This window comes from Cnephaeus nilssonii, assembly GCF_951640355.1.
Source record: "Cnephaeus nilssonii genome assembly, chromosome: 24".
Classification (NCBI taxonomy): domain Eukaryota; kingdom Metazoa; phylum Chordata; class Mammalia; order Chiroptera; family Vespertilionidae; genus Cnephaeus; species Cnephaeus nilssonii.
In genome coordinates, this window is record NC_137095.1 from 10,699,093 (window position 1) to 10,719,243 (window position 20,151).

The window sequence follows — 20,151 nt, forward strand, 5'->3', positions numbered from 1 at the left end:
GAGTATTTGTTTCTTTGGACAATTAGACTCTTGACCTAACTGAACATTTCTCCCTGCTGGATACTGCAAGGCCTTCCGTAGCTGTGTTATCCCGGTAACAACCTTCTGTAGCTCCCTGGACACTGCATCCAGATTGGGGTGAAATTGCCAGATTGGGGTGAAATTGCCAGATTGGGGTAAAATTGCCAGATCGGGGTAAAGTTGTTGTTGGACAGCTGTCCCCTGTTCTTGTATAACCCACTGTATTCTGACCGAAAGGAACTTGATTGCCATACAGGGACAGGGTGATCCGTTGTCCTGGTTCCAATGTGACTTCTCTAATCGTACACCATGATCAATAATTAATTAGACACCCACATCTTCTGGAGCCCAGCATTCAATGATAAACACAATTTTATCAAACACTCGTCATTCCTGCACATACTATGGATATCAGGGTCTTAGAATGCGTTTCTTTTGGTCTCCATTTCTTCTGAATCTCTTCTCCCCAGCACAGTAGCATCCACCATATCCCTGCCCCCCCCCCCCCACCAAAAAAAAAGATAGCAGGCTACCTTTTCAGGCCCTATGTCCAACTACAGACACATTGGGGGTTAGCACTTCCACTAAACAGCAAGGAAGTGTCCAAGGATTCCTAAGCATGACTAGGATTGCGTCAGAAGGACTGGGAGCCAGTTTAAAGGGACTCCCAGTACCGAAGATATGGCCATTTAAGCATCAGGAAGAGTAATAGTTATAACGCATTGAAACTCATCAAATGTTTTCAAATATGTTCAGACTGATATTAAGAACAAAATGGCCCTAACCGGTTTGGCTCAGTGGATAGAGCGTCGGCCTGCGGACTGAAGGGTCCCAGGTTCAATTCCGGGCAAGGGCATGTACCTTGGTTGCGGGCACATCCCCAGTAGGAGGTGTGCAGGAGGCAGCTGATCGATGTTTCTCTCTCATCGATGTTTCTGACTCTCTATCCCTCTCCCTTCCTCTCTGTAAAAAATCAATAAAATATATTTTTTTTTAAAAAAAAGAACAAAATGATAGGTCGCCTCCCAATAATGTTAGAGAGCATGTTTGTTATCATAAAAACTGATAATAAAGATAAAGAATCAAGCGTAGGAGCATGGAACTCTTCATGTATGGGTGCATATGGTCACGTGGTCATGGGTCCCATCCAGGCTGGTTGGGGACCGTGGGCAGGTCCACTCCTGTACCGCCTTCATGTCCGCATCTGCCCAATGAAGGTAACGTGCAGGACCGCCATGATGATTCGATGAGACAGATTCCATCAAATGCCTGGCATGGTGTTTTGCCCTGGACATATACCTGTTGGACAATGACTATGACTCTCAACTCCACGGTGCAAAACTCAAGGGCAGGGTGAAGACGCTGGGTGCATGGGAGGCAAGAAATATGAGGGGGTGAAATGAGAATTGAGGGGAGCAGGAAAAATGAACAAGAGAGCCAGGGATGCATGATGAAAAGGAACAGGAGATACATCCGAGGAGCAGCGTGCGGGAGAGGAGCAGATGCCCGGAGTGTGGGACGACGGTGTCCGCGTGGTGATGCATTACCCCGGGTGTTCGCTAGGATGCTCGGGGGAGTCTTGAGAAAGGATGGCTCTCAGCTGTGCCCAAGAGAGACTTTGTCTACAGAACCATGTCATGGGCAGCTGACCCTCGTCCATATTCCTCCGGTCCCCAAGGCTGCCCAGGCGGCAGTGACAAACGGAAGCCACGAGATCCGATCTTTCCAAGGGAAGGGATGTTGGCTGCCACGGGCTCTCAGCCAGATGAACCCGCGCCCCTCCCCAGGCAGATGCCGTGGCGCTGACGGTGCTATTACTTTCCGCTTGGGATGACTACCTTCCAATTAGTCGACTTAATTACGCATTTAAGCATTAAAGGCATTCAAGGCAGGTGGACAGATTCCCCACTTCCCTCACTCTTATGAATACCAGTCATCATGTCCTAAGCCAGTGGTCGGCAAACTCATTAGTCAACAGAGCCAAATATCAGTACAATGATGGAAATTTCTTTTGAGAGCCACATTTTTAAAACTTAAACTTCTTCTAACGCCACTTCTTCAAAATAGACTCGCCCAGGCCGTGGTATTCTGTGGAAGAGCCACACTCAAGGGGCCAAAGAGCCGCATGTGGCTCGCGAGCCGCAGTTTGCCGACCACTGTCCTAAGCGAACCAACAATCCATTATTTGGGGACGTTTTTCAGTCCTATTCTGAAAAACTGAGGTTTAATAACTTTGGGGATTATCATAGAATCAGGTAAGTATGAACACGTCCTAGAAGTGAAAATTAGGTCAAGTTTAGCCTTTCTTTTTTTAAAAAAAATGTTTTAACCAGTTAACTACCACGCCTCCAAAATGGAAACCATCCCCACATGCCACGATATTTTGAATTTAATTTTAAAAAATCAATTTGCAATGAATATTATAAAAATAAATAGATTACTCACAATTCATGTGTTTTTGAATATTTTCAGCTGAAAATCCTCACAGAAAATGATTTTAAAGTTGATCGGGGCTGCCACTTAGGGAAAACATTTTTTTTAATAGACACATGTGTAGTGTGGGGAAGGTCCATGACTTGTGTCTACAGACGCTTATGGTGTACAATGGGTTAATTTATTTCAGAGAGTGGAAGAGAGAGGGAGAGAGAGAGAAACATCAAGGATGAGAGAGAATCATTGACTGGCTGCCTCCTGCACGCCCCCTACTGGGGATCCAGCCTGCAACCCGGCGCATGCCCTGACCAGGAATCGAACTGTGACCTTCTGGTTCATGGGTCGATGCTCAACCACTGAGCCACATGGGCCAGGCGCGTTTAGGCTTTCTTTAAATACTTTTTAGCATGTGGTTTCCTCCAGAAAGATCATTAAATTGTGTGCTTCAAATACCCTCTCTCAGAAACACAGTGCTCAAGGTCAGATAAGCCATTTGCTCTAGTTTAACACGGGTGACTGTGGAGATGAACAGATTTGATATATTTAAATAAAACATTCTAATAGCATGTTCTGGCCTTGGGGGCCTCAGGCAGCATACGTTGTATTTGTTAGACACCATGGCTTAATTACTCTCATAAATGAATTATACCCATTTCAATTTAAAACCATAAGTGTTACAGTTGAACTAGGGTCAAATTAAACTTTCTGTCAATTATGCAGATTACTTAAGCAATTATGTAAATTGTTAATAAATTCTTAAGTGATGTGGAATTTTTCTTGAAAAAAAAAATACCTGTTTTATGCTATTGGGCTCAAATAGTTAGAGAGTAGGGGGACATGGGAATAATGAAAACATTGCTCTAAATATCTGTCTTAAGAATTCTCTTCAGGCCCTAACCGGTTTGGCTCAGTGGAAAGAGAGTTGGCCTGCGGACTGAGGGGTCCCAGGTTCAATTCCGGTCAAGGGCATGTACCTTGGTTGCGGGCACATCCCCAGTAGGGGTGTGCAGGAGGCAGCTGATTGATGTTTCTCTGTCATCGATGTTTCTAACTCTATCCTTCTCCCTTCCTCTCTGTAAAAAATCAATAACATATATTAAAAAAAAAAGAATTCTCTTCGTTATAAGGAGTAAATGAGGCCTGGTCAGTTGAGACTGGAAATTAGAATATGTTTTCTACACAAGAATTATTTAGTTGTGTATTGTGATAACCCACATTCTTTAGTATACAAGATAGCACTGGAGTTCCAGGGGTGAGGGTAGGGAGGGGATGTATTTTTTGTCAGTTTTATTACTGTTTTAAAATACTTTATTTTTTTAAACATATCTTTATTGATTTCAGAGAGGAAGGGAGAGGGAGAGAGAGATAGGAACATCAATGATGAGAGAGAATCATGGATCGGCTGCCTCCTGCACACCCACTACTGGGGATCGAGCCTGCAACCTGGGCATGTGCCCTGACCGGGAATCGAACCATGATCGCCTGGTTCACAGGTCGACGCTCAACCACTGAGCCACGCCAGCCAGGCTGTTTTAAGATTCTTTACAGGCAATGTACCCCGTTTGCCTGTTCCTAGGGGCCGAGCTTGCCCACTGCCCACTGGCCCCTTCCCTCCTATGAGATAATGACGATGGCCAACTTTCCTCAGAGTGTGGCTAGGGAGGCAGCCTAATGTATACAGACATCGTCCTGAGAAAAAGGGTAAGAAATGCAACATCGGTGTTCTACGGGTGAGAAACTCAATGCCCTCCCGCCTTCTCCAGAACCATCTCTGAGCCTGAGCTCATCGCTTCTCACATAATCCCCCCTCCCCCATCCCAGGTGGGTTGATGGAGGAGATCAAGTCCCATAAAAGAAATGACACCTGGGTTTGGAAAGGGACATTTCACTGTGGTACCACTCAGCCGTGACAAAGCCGGGGTCGGAATCCAACGGAGACATCGCACAGCTCACCGGGGACCAACTGAAGCCCGGATGAAGGCAGACCACCCCCCCCCCCCCCGACCTTGGTCCTCTGGGTCCCCTCCCTTGTGTTAAAGAACGTTCTGAACACACGTGGTGACATGTGTGACATATCAGAAAGGAAAGCGCCCGATACTCTGAAATGTGCATATTGGTGATGGATGAGCGCAATGAGAGAAATCAATGAATGCTAGATGATGGGTCCAGACGGGATGGCCTTCGTTCAAATCTACATGCCGCTATCTGTCAACCCAGAACGTTCGAAAGAAAGCACAAGAGAACGTGCACCTGGCAAGCCTTCTTTATATGTGTGTGTGTGTTTGTTTTTTTAATTCTTTGTGACCCCTGAGGAAAAACCTTGCAAAATATTAGATGAAAAGACCCCTTTCAAAATGAGCTTGCTTTGTAGCAATTCCCTTTCTGACTCTTCCACATAAAAGTCATCACCACCTTAAGTACACCTGTGGCTTTTAAAAAGACACTGCCCCATGCCCGGCCAGTGTGGCTCAGTGGTTGAGCATCGACCTATGAACCAGGAGGTCACGGTTCGATTCCCGGTCAGGGCATAGGCCCAGGTTGCAGGCTCGATCCCAAGTAGGGGGCGTGCAGGAGGCAGCTGATCTGTGATTCTCTCTCATCATCGATGTTTCTCTCTCCTTCTCCTCCCTTTCTCTCTGAAATCAATCAATATATACATTTTTAAAAATAATAATAAAATGAAAAGGCGCTGCCCCCTCCCCACTTCTGACCCAGAGCCGCCCGTCCTGCGTTCGGAAGCGTCTCACTATCATCACCGTAGGCCAGTGGTCGGCAAACTCATGAGTCCACAGAGCCAAATATCAACAGTACAACGATTGAAATTTCTTTGGAGAGCCACATTTTTTAAACTTAAACTTCTTCTAACGCCACTTCTTCAACATAGACTCGCCCAGGCCGTGGTATTTTGTGGAAGAGCCACACTCAAGGGGCCAAAGAGCCGCATGTGGCTCTGCCTTAGGCAAAGCCAAACAAAGCCAAAACATTTTTTCCCCCTAATCCGCCCGACAACAATGCATCGTGGGTGCTCCCCGTGCCCCCGTTCCAAGCCTCGCTATGACTGTAGACAGAAAGCTATTTCGAGCATGGAAAACAGCCTTATTACCCTGCCATTTTTGCACAGGTCTTTTTTTTTTTTCCCCCCTTCCCCCTCTTCCCTGTGACATTACCGAGTCCGAAGTGACATACATTTTTTATAGCTTCATAAAGTCGTCTCCTGACCCGGTCACCCTTCTCATAACTAGGGAGCAGAACGCTTGAAAAAGCCCATTCATCACCGAGAAAGCAGCCTCTGTCTGCAGCTTCCAATATGCACAGCCCGGCCAGACCCCGCGCGGTGCAAATGCTAACGTACTCCCGTGCCGATGCCCAGTGACCCCCCGGCTCCGGCCGGCGCCCCGAGGAGGGCCGGAGGGCGCGGTGGTCTCTGCGTCCGCCCCAGGGCCTCGCCAGGCAGCCCGGCCCCAGCCCTTGCTGCTAAATGTACTGAACACATTAAAAAATTAGCTGCATATGTATACTAATTAAATATTCAATTAAACAAAGATAAAATTACCGGGGGGGTGGGGGGGGAGAGCTGTTCTTGCCTAATGGACTATAGCCCGTTCATTACGTTTTTCCGCAGATATACATTAAAATTCCATGAAAAAGTGCAGAAATGGTGAGCCTGGTTTTTATTCTCCCGGTGTTTGTTCCTCCCTGCTTTGTTCAGACATCAGACTTAGGGTGGGGTTACGGGTGGGGGAAAGAAGGAAGGAAAGGGGGGGGTGGGATGGGAGCAAATGGCTACTCAAACTTCTGGTGATGGACAAACATTTCCTCCATGGACAGAATCCTGTCTATGGAGTTTTGTGGTGTGATTAGGAACGCGGGGCTCTGGCATGTGAAAGCTACATGCTAGTGATGGATTTCAGCCCCATTACAACGGAGGGCTCTGACAGATGAGACCCTCCAGGCCATCGGTACATCCCCCCTCCCCGCTATGTCCACCCTGCACACGACACACTGGGCTTGTGTCCTGAGCCCTTTGACTTTAGAAACCTGGGTTCAAATGGGAGTTAAGGTCACAAATGAATAAAAAAATGACCATCACACTCCAGGACTGCGTTTTCCTTTGGGATTCTTGCCCTCGTGGTATTGAAGATTGCATGTATATGTGTATGTATGTATAGATGCATATAGATATAAATACATACATACACATCCTCTCTAATAAAAGAGTAATATGCAAATTAACCATCACTCCGCTACATAAGCCACGCCCACCAGCCAATCAGGGCAAGTATGCAAATTAACCCCAACCAAGATGGCTACCAGAAGGGAGGCTTGGGTTTCCCCGGCAACAGAGGAAGCCAAGCTTTCCACACACTCTGGCGGGCCCAGGCCTCCACTCAAGGATTCAAAGTTTCAATTATAGAAGATACATCAATCCCAAGAGAAATGGCTGCCGGCCATAGAGCGAGCAGGAGGCTTGGCTCCACTCCAGGCTACAAAGTTTCAATTGAAGAAAGTAAATAAATTCCAGATACCAGGGCCTCTGCTTGGGTCACCAGGGGCGTGGCTGGCCTGCAAACCACCACAGGCCTCTCCACATCCCAAGGGAACCCCACCCTGATCCAGGACACCCTTCAGGGCAAACCAGCTGGTCCCCACCCGTGTACCAGGCCTCTATCCTATGTAATAAAAGAGTAATATGCAGATTGACCATCACTCCAACACACAAGATCAAGATAGCTGCCCCTATGTGGTCAAAGATCCTGCCTCAGCCCATGTGGGCACAAGATGGCCAGCAGGGGAGGGCAGTTGGGAGGGACCAGGCCTGCAAGGGAAGGCAGTTGAGAGGGACCAGGCCTACAAGGGAGGGCAGGTGGGAGGCGATCAACCCTGCAGGGGAGGGCAATTAGGGGTGACCAGGCCAGCAGAGGAGGGAAGTTGGGGGCAAACAGGCTGGCAGGGGAGCAGTTAGACATCAATCAGGCTGGCATGGGAGTGGTTAGGGGGTGATCAGGCTGGCAGGCAAAAGCGGTTAGGGGAAATCAGGAAGGCAGGCAGGCGAGCAGTTGGGAGCCAGCAGTCCTGGATCGTGAGAGGGGTGTCCGACTGCCCATTTAGGCCCGATACCACGGGCCTAAATGGGCAGTTGGACATCCCTTGAGGGGTCCAAGATTGGAGAGGGTGCAAGCTGGGCTGAGGGACATCCCCCGCCCCGTGCACGAATTTTGTGCACCGGGCCTCTAGTATATAGATATATAGACATATAGATTTGTATATACAGGAGTGGGCAAAAGTAGACTTGCAGTTGTGAGTTCGCAAAACACAGAGTTTATTCTTGTATTGTTATGTATTTATTAATTATTGTAGTATTTATTTGTATCACTTGTCTTATTTTTATTGCTATTGTTATTCCTTACTGATGATTTATCTTTTAAGTAATGATGGCTGGTAATTTAACCTAGCTGGTTCGGTTCAATGGATAGAGCATTGGCCTGTGGACTGAAGGGTCCCAGATTCAATTCCCATCCAGGGCACAGTCCGGGGTTGTGGGCTTGGTCCCCAATGGGGGGTGTGCAGGAGGCAGCCGATTGGTGATTCTCTCTCATCATTGATTTTTTTTTTTCTATCTCCCTCTGCCTCTCCCTTCCTCTCTGAAATCAATATTTTAAATATTTTTTATATATATTTTAAAAAGTAGTTGAATAGATGCTTGTTGTCTAGCTACTGTAAGACTGGTTGTTTGTATGCCTAACATGCATTGCTAACGCCTTGTTTTCCAACAGGACGGGAAACCAACACAAGATTCTAGCCTTGGGAGACGCCAATAGTTCTGAATCTGGACACTTACAATTATGCTGTTTCCCCCACACACAGTAGAAATGTGATTCCCCCAAGCAGGCCTGCTACTTCACACAACAGGTTCAATAAAGTAATTTATTTGTCTTATGGGTTAGAGGGACAGAACCGATGGTTCACGCTGAGTTAATAGAAGACCAGATGTGGGTTGGCACAATTCCTCTCAGCCAGCAGGAGAAATGAGGAAATTGTGGGTTCAATAGGAACACTGGTCCCGAGATGAGCGAACAGAATCCCTTACACTGGGGGAAATCTCCGGCATAAATGAAGTTTGGGGAAATCCATGTTTCTCCATTTCCAGGAAATACCCAACAGAAGTAGATACCTCAGAATGCAAAAATATATACTGAAAACTAAACAATACAGGGAAATGTAGCTTTTGTTTTTAATATATTCTTATTGATCTCAGAGAGGGAAAGAGAGAGAGAGAAACATCGATGATGAGAGAGACTTATTGATCGGCTGCCTTCTGCATGACCCCCATTTGGGGATCCAGCCCACCCTTGACCGGAATTGAACCTGGGACCCTTCAGTCTGCAGGCCGACGCTCTATCCACTGAGCCAAACTGTCTAGGGCAAGGACAATATATCTTGTTTAACCCAATGCTCATTAAGAAAACATAGCTAATGAAATTCAGGAGAATTACTGAAATCATAATGCCAGTCATTCCTTATTAAATGCCATTTGTATGGAAGAGATCCAGAGAGTTTCATTTCGGTTTCCCTGTGTCACAAATGCATTGATATAAAAATCACCTAAAACTCAAATATTAGGGAAATGACCAAGATGGTTGGATAAAACCATTGAGGAAACTATAGTGTCTGGTGCCAGTACAGCACTGTTATCTCTGCCCATCTCTAAACAAATGTTCTTTGATGATCTTACACACTCCTAACACCCTGCTGTGTTATTAAAGTTTTGATTACGTTTTATTATTTTAAATATATTTTGATTGATTTCAGAGAGGAAGGGAGAGGGAGAGAGAGATAGAAACATTAATGATGAGAATTATGGATTGGCTGCCTCCAGCACGCCCCCTACTGGGGATCGAGCCCGCAACACAAGCATGTGCCCTTGACTGGAATTGAACCTGGGACCCTTCGGTCCACAGGCCGACGCTCTATCCACTGAGCCAAACCGGCTAGGGCTTGAGTACATTTGATAAGGGCAGTTCAGCCCTCAGGTGATCCATGAGGATTCTTACCCTGTCATCTGACCATGAACTTGGGCAGCTCTCATGGAATGAAGGAAACAGCTTGCCAGGGGGAAGATGCTCGCCGTGCCACCCTTTCCTGGATGGCTCGCGGTGGCACTTCTTTCTCTGCCTCCTGCTTCTCCTGCTACCTCTCCGCCTTGCTGAACTTTAAGAGGCCCAGGAGGAAGGAGAAATAAGACTTTAAATAATTTATTTGGAGAAACAGTCAGTGAAGAGGAACAAATCGTGTTTCGCCAAGAGAACCCGGACCTCTGACACTCCCCTTTTCGCTCCAGTACCTGGAGCGCTAGCCGGATTGCATTAGTGAAATTTTCATTTGATGGCATTTTAATATTCTGCCTTGATGACTTTTTAGCAACATTTACTTTCAGAGGTCTCGAGTGTTCCCTCGGAGGAAATGAAACATGTCAGAGCCCATTACAAAAATCAAAATTTAAATACCTCGACCACGTTAGGGCTTAACACACAATCCCATCAGCGCTTAAGCTGCAGCTCACAACCCTTCATTCTCTTGCTCAATCGGTAATGAGTGTATTTGATGAAGCATTCCAGGGTCAGGGAACAGACGTTCTTGATCTAACTTAACCCATTGGCTGCCTGGCCTCAGAGGACCGGGGTGGGACTTGACGCAACTGTAACATGCAAACACTTTCCATGGCACCAAAGAAAAAGGATTTGAAAATAAAGATGATTACAATCCCCATAAGTCATGGGGAAGGGATGATAATAAGACAGTTGTAGATTAGGGTCAGAACTTTTCGGGAATCACTATAGGTCTCTATGTCCCATAAAACAACCTGTTGGTTTGTTTGTTTTTTTCCATCCATCTATGGCCAGGGTTACTCTGTGACTGAGAGCTGTTGTCTTCTGTAACTGGAGAGTCACTAAATGCATTGTGAGTTTTTTAAAAAAATATATTTTTTATTGATTTTAGAGAGGAAGGGAGAGGGAGAGGGAGATAGAAACATCAATGATAAGAGAGAATCATGGATCGGCTGCCTCCTGCACGCCCCACGTTGGGGATCGAGCCCACAACCCAGGCGTGTGCCCTGACCGGGAATCGAACAGTGACCTCCTGGTTCATAGGTCAGTGCTCAACCACTGAGCCATGCCAGCTGAATGCATTTTTTTTTTTTATCCCCTCTTAGGCTCCTCTGGCTTCCTCACAAATCACAACGTATTCCTGCCAAAGAAACATCCCCAGGTTGCGAACTGTCTGGAACATGTTATGTTCTACTGGGAAGCATGGGGTTGGCCCTGAAGTAACTTGGCTACTGGTCTTGTTTGCAAACGCAATGCACGTCACACATTGTTTGACATCACAGTCAAAGCTTCGAAAATCTACTTCAGTCCACAGATTGCTATGATTGAATACGGAAGAGACGTAGCCTGCTGTGTACTGGTTGCCAGAGGTTTTTATAACATGATCTGTATTTGGAAGAGAAAACCATCATGGCATTAAGAAGATCCATGATGCCCAACTAAAATATAAAATAGCCCTAACCAGTTTGGCTCAGTGGATAGAGCGTCAGCCTGCAGACTCAAGGGTCCCAGGCTCGATTCCGGTCAAGGGCATGTACCTTGGTTGCAGGCACATCCCCAGTAGGCAGTGTGCAGGAGGCAGCTGATCGATGTTTCTCTCTCATCGATGTTTCTAACTCTCTATTCCTCTCCCTTCCTCTCTGTAAAAAAAAAAAAAAAAAAAAAAAAAAAAAAAAAAAAAAAAAAAAAAATTATAAAATATATATTTTTTTAAAAAAATAAAAGCTAAAATAGCGAAAGGGAACTTCAACAACAACCTCATGTTGCTGCCCAGCAACAAAATCACTGAACACCGACTTTGGATTAACCCTTTCCTTACAACCTCGCCTTGAACCTGGGACAGCACCATACAGTCCCCCAGTTTCTCTCTGCCAGTCACGAGTTAGGGAAAGATCCCTTTGAAAACTTCAAATTTAAAATGCTTAATAAAGGAGGAAGCCATGAAGCTACCGCTCCTGCAGGGTCATCCAAGCCTTAAACCAATTTTAGTTCCTCAGGGAAACTCAGAAATGAAAGAAACAGCCATTCCCTCTGGCCACCAGGTCTACCTGGCTCCGATGTGGGAAAGGTGCTGCAGAAAGAGCCACGGTCCTTTTAAAAATCTGGAAGCGTACTCCACCATTTCCATTTGAAATTTAATAGAGTAGGCTCGAGCAGCTGTACTAAATCCATTCTAGCTCACTCTCCTGCCTTTAATTAAACCACCTGTCACACATGGGCACATGTGGGGACACACACACACACACACACACACACACACACACACACACTGCAATTCCAATTGAAAAAGCACATTATATACACAGCTTAAATCTCTGCTACTTACTTTCCATTTAATTTAAATAGGAGAGTGACTTAAATTTCTTATTCTCTCGATCTTTAGGCAAAGACTGTTACATTTATAAGTCCTTTTACACCCCCCCCCCCAAAAAAAATTTAATGAAAACCTCATGTTGCATATTTAAACTTCTTAAGAACTCGCCACAGATGGATGACCTTTACCCTTTACCCCAAAGTCAAGCCCAGCTTCTCTCTGCCCAGTAACTCTTACGTTGGACTATTCTCTCTGTCTTCACAAACACCTTATCTTCCTCTGGCTCTACTAGCCTTCTCTGCTTGCAGCCACAGAGGTGGAGATTTGAATGCTGTCTAGAATTGTCACTCGGACTTCCTTAGCCATTATTAGGAGTAACCAGGAAGGAGGAAAAGCATGAAGTTTTAGTGAGGAGTGTTTCTTAAACCCTCTTTAACACCAGTAAATTTAGGATAATGAATGTTGTGATGACAAAGGGTACAGCACATTCATAGCCCACAGTGACATGCTTGGCTGCCTCTTATGAAGAGCTACCTATGGTCATCATCATGAATATTAGCATCATTGTTACAACTTTTACCATTGAGAGCTTTTCCTTAAGCACTGATGGTGTTCAGTGTATATGATTCTCTCTCCTCCCTGCTCCACGGATTCCCTCTGCCTTTCTTTTCTCTCATATTCTGGTGTTCACCTCATTGGCCTCCCTTTTCTACCAGCACTTCCTCTCACATTTGTATTTTAACCTAAGAAGTAAAACAGTGCCCTAGCCAGTTTGGCTCAGTGTATAGAGAGTCAGCCTGTGGACTGAAGGGTCCTGGGTTTGATTCCAGTCAAAGGCACATGCCCGGGTTGCAGGTTCAACCCCCAGGGTGGGTCGTACAGGAGGCAGCAGATCAATGATTCCCTCTCATCATGGATGTTTCTATCTCTCCCTCTCCCTTCCTCTCTGAAATCAATAAAAACACATTTAAAAGAATAAAAAGTAAAACAGTGATGAGACCTTTCAGGGATGGTCTTTTCAAGGCAATATATTGTTTACAAAGATATTAACTATGAGCCAAAGGGATAGAGTTTAGGCAGTGGAGGTAGGAACTGGCCAGGAGGGAGAAAAAAGCTGGCACATATTAGGATGTTCAGAGTTTCTCTGAAAGGAAATGCTGGTGGTTGTCCCTAGCACACCTGAATGCAGTTATAAGCACTAGAGATTTTTGGAGGGAGGAAGAAAGGGAGGGAGGGAGGGAGGAAAAGATGAAAAAAAGAAAGAGTGAGAGAGAAGAAAAAAAGGAAGGAAGGAAGAAAGGAAGGAAGGAAGGAAGGAAGGAAGGGAGGGAGGGAGGGAGGGAGGGAGGGAGGGAGGAAGGGAGGGAGGAAGGGAGGGAAGAAAGAGAGAGAAGAAAACAAGGAATGGAGGGAGGGAGAAAAAAAACTAAAAGTACTGATAGCTTTCTTTGTTATCTGCAAAAAAAATGGAGAGGATGATGTTTTTTTTAAAACTTTACAAATGTTGTTTTCTTATTCTGATTATCTGAGTCTAAGAAAAGGTCAGCTAAAAGGAGAAATTTTTTTCAGAAGTTTCTCAACGCCTCCTAATTATGGGAAACTAAAAGCACATCAATTACAACAGATTATGACCCGATCCAAGGAACATTTTCCACCATGGTAATTGAGGATAACTGCTTCCTTCTGTCCTGGATGGTATTTTTATTTCTCAGATCTATTAAAACCTCCTGCAGGACAAAATGATTTGTCATGCCATGTAAACTAAAAAATCATTTAAAAAAAATCTACACAATGGAATTCCTAGGAATATTTCAGGAAGTCTAATAAGGGATCTTTGATTGAAAACGAGAGGGAAGAATTCATTTGCCTGTTTCAGCTGAAGGGCAGAGACCCCGAAGAATGCATTTCTAACTACTACGTGTTTGAATACGTTTGCTTGATGGTCATATGTAACTCTTATAACATTATGTGTCATGAAAAAGGGGGGGGGGGGATGGCAAGATACAGTTATCTCTAGAATTATTGAGAGCTACAAAATTTTCCCCCCAAAATTAGCTAAACAGTCTAGTTTCGTGTCTATAAGAGTCGCTCAACAACACCATCATGTGTGTGAGCATTAAGGGAAGCCAGTTTGGGCTAAAAGAGGTGGATATTTCTCACCCTGAACCCCCAGTAAATGACGGGAAGATTTCCCTCTTACCCGTCCCTTCACTCGGCACGTCTGTGTAATAAAGTCGCGGGCAATAACACCATTCAAAACTAATGGGGTTGTAATTTGCAGGGGTTTTATCAACCTGATCCAGGACCTGTCTATGGGTTCGCTGACCCCGTTCCTTCTCCCATCGATCCTCATCCTGCCCTCGCACACATGACGAACCCACCGAGTGGGACGCCGGCTGCTCTTCTGTAACGTGAATTTATGCTAATGGCCGTCTGCATATGCTTATATCACATATCTATATTAAGCTTAATAGTCTGTTACATTGCTTCTTAACCCTGTGTCCACACATGATTAACTTCCCTGATTTCTTTCAAAACCGTTATTAACACAGGGTAGTGTTTCACTCCACATGTCACTGAGGCTCTCTGCCTCGCGCTGGAGTTGGGGTGATTGTAAAACTCGGCTCCTGCCAGGGGAAAAGGCGAGTAGGGAATGAAGGGCACGTGAAGACAGGACCCCTTTCCTGTGTGTTTATACAACTTGCAGCTGGTGAGAGCTTCACGCCCAAGTTCTCTAGGCAGTGAGCAAACGCTGTCTAGTTTTCTCCAAGTTAAAGGAACGGAGTGTATTGAGAACTGTAGTGAACACTTACCAAGATAGCCCAGCCGGCGTGGCTCAGTGGCTGAGCGTCGACCTATGGACCAGGAGGTCATGGTTCAATTCCCGGGTCAGGGCACAGGCCCGGGTTGCGGTCCTGATCCCCAGTGTGGGGCGTGCAGGAAGCAGCTGATCCATGATTCTCTCTCATCATTGATGTTTCTGTCTCTCCCTCTCCCTTCCTCTCTGAAATCAATAAAAAAATATATATTTTTTTTAAAAAACTTACCAATATATAGAGCGCTAGGGGGTTACAGACAGACCTATGTAATGAGCCTCATCATACTTAAAGTCCTCCTTCTTTAAGGGTTTTTAGAGGAATTTCAGAACACACACACACACACATATATGTATATATATATATATATATATATGTAAAAGAATATTTTTAAAAATAGATTTTTATTGATTTTAGAAAGGAAGGGAGAGGGAGAGAGATAGAAACATCAATGATGAGAGAGAATTATTGATCGGCTCCTCCTGCACGCCCCCCCCCTCCCCCCGAACTGGGGATTGAGCCCTCAACCTGGGCATGCCCTTGACAGGAATTGAACCCCGAACCCCTCAGTCCACAGGCTGAGGCTCTATCCACTGAGCCAAACCAGCTGGGGCAGCAGTATATTTTACATGTTCTACACTAAACCCAATAGTTGATGAGGAGGGAGTATTTCTCAAACATTTGGAACCTGCTCTAAAACTCCAAATGTCTCCACCCTTAACACAGATCAGTTTAGTTCTCAACTTTTAAACCAGGTTAGGTCTATTTCCAAAGCCCAAGTTCACTCATGTATTTTCCCCCCCCTCATATTATATTTTTCCCTTCCCATTAGAAGACCTGCTACTAATGACAGTCCTCACACGGGCACATGCGGCCACACTGAGGGACAAATCAGACCCTCATCCTGATTAAGAGAATATAGATTTTCGTCCCCATTAATTTCCCGGGAGAAGACCACAAATTGCATGTGTACCATAAATGCCCGTGCAAAACTCACTGTAGTGTGTGTTCTTTTTTTTTTTTTTTTCTTAAGTGCCACCGGGTGAACTTAGTCTAAGCGCTGTAAGCACACACATTATTGAAGGCCCTGCGGTCCTCAGATCTCTTACAGGAACCAGGCAGGGGACAGATCTGAGGACCGTAGGTCCTTCAATAACGTCACTTCCTTCCGCGTCGTTTTGTTATAACATTGATGAGCGGCTGTAGGAACGTGACTGTTGTTTATGTCAGTGAAGAGTTGCCGTTTCCAAGAACCCATTGAGAGCATGAAGAGTTGTTTATGTCAATTAGAGTCCAAGTTTCCAAGAACCTATTGAGGACACGAAGTGGTGAAACGAAGGGCCTTTTGCCTTCCAGAGGAGTCAGCTTCCTAGGCCAGTGGTCAGCAAACGCATTCGTCCACAGAGCCAAATATCAATAGCACCACGATTGACATTGCTTTTAAGAGCCAAATTTTTTTTAAACTTAAACTATATAGGTAGATACATTGTTATTAACTTAATTAGGGTACTCCTAAGCTGGCCTTTGCTAAAAACTCAAGGGGCCAAAGAGCCGCATGTGGCTCTCGAGCCGCAGTTTGCCGACCACTGTCCTAGGCCCACTTCACAGTGTTGTCAGGTCAATTGCTACCAAAGGTACTGATTTCTTCCAGAAAAACCCGACTTCATCTTTATGTGCCATATTCTGATTTTTAAAAATGACAGCGTAGCTCAGCCGGCGTGGCTCAGTGGTTGAGCACTGACCTATGAACCTGGAGGTCAGGGTTCTATTCCAGGTCAAGACACACACAGCCCAGGTTGCAGCTTTGATCCCCAGTGTGGGGCGTGCAGGAGGCAGCCAATCTGTGATTCTCTCTCATCATTGATGTTTTTCTCTCTCCCTCTCCCTTCCTCTCTGAAGTCAATAAAAATATATATTTTTAAAAATGAGGCTATACAGAAAAAGACGTAATAAAGCAGACTGGAGACAGGTTTGAGCCGAAGGGCTGTGTGTTTGCGCGTCCTGGCTGGGGCCCTCCACAGACTCCATTGTCTAATGAAATTTCAAGATCCTTATGGATTGTCATTTGCAGAAGACCTTACGAGTCCCTCTGGTCTGCAGTAGACTTCATTTGAGGTTAAATCCTAGGGCAAGCTGGAGTTGGAAGGTAAACGAGATCTAAATTTTGAGCTTCTTCAAATATTTGAGGGACTGGATGAGCTGGTAAAGGTCTGAGGACCACTGATGAACTTCCACCTTCTGCCCGCAGTGAGAAACACGCCTCCTCCAACTTTTCTTTAAATATCGAGCAGACATTGGGGCCATTTCAGACATAATGTGCAAGTGAAAATGTGGGAAAGCTTTTGTTCAGAAACTGGATTATTTTTACTCATCAGCAAGAACTCCTGATTCTTCTAGGACATTCTGTTATGTTGTAATGCCTACATACTTTTTATGTATTAACAGACACTTATTGCAGTAAATATGATACTGACCCCAATATCCACTTTGGGACACATATGACAAAGGTTAAGAAAATACAGATTTGGCCCTAACCAGTTTGGCTAAGTGGTTGGGAGCATCGGCCCTCAGACTGGAGGGTTGCCGGTTCGAATCCGGCCAAGGGCACGTACCTCAGCTTTTCTAAGACCTTGAGTTCTTTTAGAAGTCTGTCACGCCTGAGGGTGGCCTCTGGGGCCTGTGACATACATACTCCTCAACGTTGCACAGAAAAATATGGGGGGAGGGGTTGAAGCCATTTGCAACCAAATAAACTTACAAAACCAATTTTAAAAGAGTAAAAGTGGCTCCTCTTCAGTTCTCTCTCAATATAACATTGATGTTACCTTACGAGAAGGAATAAAACAAAAACCAACCAGACCATGGGGATAAGCAGCCTTTGGTAATTTTGACTATATTTTGTCGTTTTTCTATTAATCAGATGAAAAGCTGGAGATAGCTAACTTTGAATGAGCACCCATTCAAAGTGCATGCAGCTTATCTATGAACTTATATACAGGGATGTACTTACAAATGCTCTTTTAACTCATGCGTTTTTTTGGTTTGTTTGGTTGGTTTTAGCAATTAGTGAAGCAAACACACACCACCATGAAGCCTGCAAGATGAATATCTAAATGACCTTCTACCATTTTGGTTTGAGCTGACTGGTAAGATGACAAATAATTCTTGTTCAAATGATACGAATTTCTCTCATTCCAAATCTGACCTAAAAACACATGTAAAACGCACACAAACGCCAGGAAATATGGCCCCCATACTTGGAATACACTGTTAAAATGGTAGCAAAGTTATGTCAGATTTTATTACAAACCAAAGGGTCTCCATCCCCCACCCCCACCCCCGTTCAAATAGTAGTTGAACAACCAGAAAAAAAAAACTTTTATCACTCACACATGGGAGAGGTAGGCATAGATTCATTCTTATATGGGCCGTTCTCTGGGATAAAAAGAACATTGGTGGAGAAACCAGATAAGAACTGAGAGAGAGTCGCATACAGTGGCATGTGAGACCATGATGGGGATTGAGTGAATTGCATCGAGGAATAAAAAATGGAAAAGGAAATTAGACTTTTCACTAGTGGAAAAAAATGACTAGGCAACTCTGGGATATGTTACAACAAGCTCCTGAATAAAACAAATAGAAAGTATTTTTCAGGCTGCGGGGATTGAATGAATGCAATCAATCTTCCTTGTGTGGGAACCACAGGACTCCTGCCCACAAGCTCCCTCTAGTGAATTAAAATCTCACAGCAACTCAACCGATAAACAGGCTTGAGCAATGGCCACTTAAGGAGGGACGGCGTCCTGCACATAACCAATCAGACCGGCAAGAACACTGGGTTTTTGTTATGAGCGTCTCCTGCAGCAAGCCATTTCACACCCACCGTTTGTCTCTTCCCTGTATTAATTATATTAGACATATATGTGCATAATCACCCTGACCTTGGCAATAAGAGCATTGCGTTATTTTCACTGTCAAGTAACGGACCTCATTTCCGGTTTGGTTCTGCATGGTAGTTATCTACATCTCTGGCAAACTGGTCTTAATTCTATACGGTATTAAAGTTATGACGTTTATTATTTTTTAAATATATTTTTATTGATTTCAAAAAGGAAGGGAGAGGGAGAGAGAGAGATCGAAACATCAACGATGAGAGAGGATCATTGATCGGCTGCCTCCTGCACGCCCCGTACTGGGGATCAAACATGCAAGCCAGGCATGTGCCCTTGGCTGGAATCGAACCTGGGAGCTTTTAGTCCTCAGGCCGACGCTCTATCCACTGAGCCAAACCAGCTAGGGCATGAAGTATATCTAATAGACCCAACAGAGGTGGCTGGCTTTTGGGCCACCTCTGCATCCTTCTCACTCAACTAATATATATTAAGCATACGATGCACAAAAGGAGGTTTATGAGGCCACAAAGACGAGATAGCAATTGCACTGTCTCCCAATAAATTAGCAACCCTGACAGGAAGGAGTAACACATCTCCATATGTAAAAGGCTAAGATGCAAAGTGTCCCCTCTGGAGTTCGACCGGGAGAATGTGAGTTTGATCGCTCACTATGATGTGCGCTGACCACCAGGGGGCGGTATGGAACATGGCGGGTGACCAGCAGCCGCGGGGCTTTGAGGGAGCTAGGGAAGGAGGAGGCGGGAGGCGGGGGGAACCTCGAGGTGGCGTGCGTGCGTGGGTGGCGAGGGAAGGAGGAGGTGGGGAACCTGATCAGCCCTGATCGCCGGCCAGGCCTAAGGACCCTACTCATGCATGAATTTCGTGCACCAGGCCTCTAGTATTATAACAAAGCATGTCTAAGAAAATCATAGACCAGTGGTCGGCAAACTCATTAGTCAACAGAGCCAAATATCAACAGGACGACGATTGAAATTTCTTTGGAGAGCCAAATTTTTTAAACTTAAACTTCTTCTCACGCCACTTCTTCAACATAGACTCGCCCAGGCCGTGGTATTTTGTGGAAGAGCCACACTCAAGGGGCCAAAGAGCCGCATGTGGCTCGCGACCACGGTCACAGACAATGATGTGTTTCTGGAAACAAAATCACATGCACTTATAACCATCCATCTTCCTGCTACCGAAAAGGAAGACTCATGTCTGAATTGATAGGCTGTAGGCTTTGGGCTGAGCAGCACCTGGAAATATTTGCTCAACCAGAGAAACCCACAGAGGTCCAGTTGCTGAATCAGAAAGCATGAGCAAGAGAGGAAAACCTCCAGATAGAAAAATAGGGGAGCAGAGGAAAGACAAGGGGTCACTTGAGAGGGGCAGAGAGTGAGGAGATATGAAAAAGGAGAAAGAAAAACGTGGGGAAGCAGAAATGATGCGGGGGGCGGGCGGGGGGGATTGGCATAAAATGAGGAATAGGAAAAATATCTAAAAAGGATCTTCGAGATGTTTTGCTGAGAGATGGTTGTATAAACTCCATCCACATCCCCAATAAATAT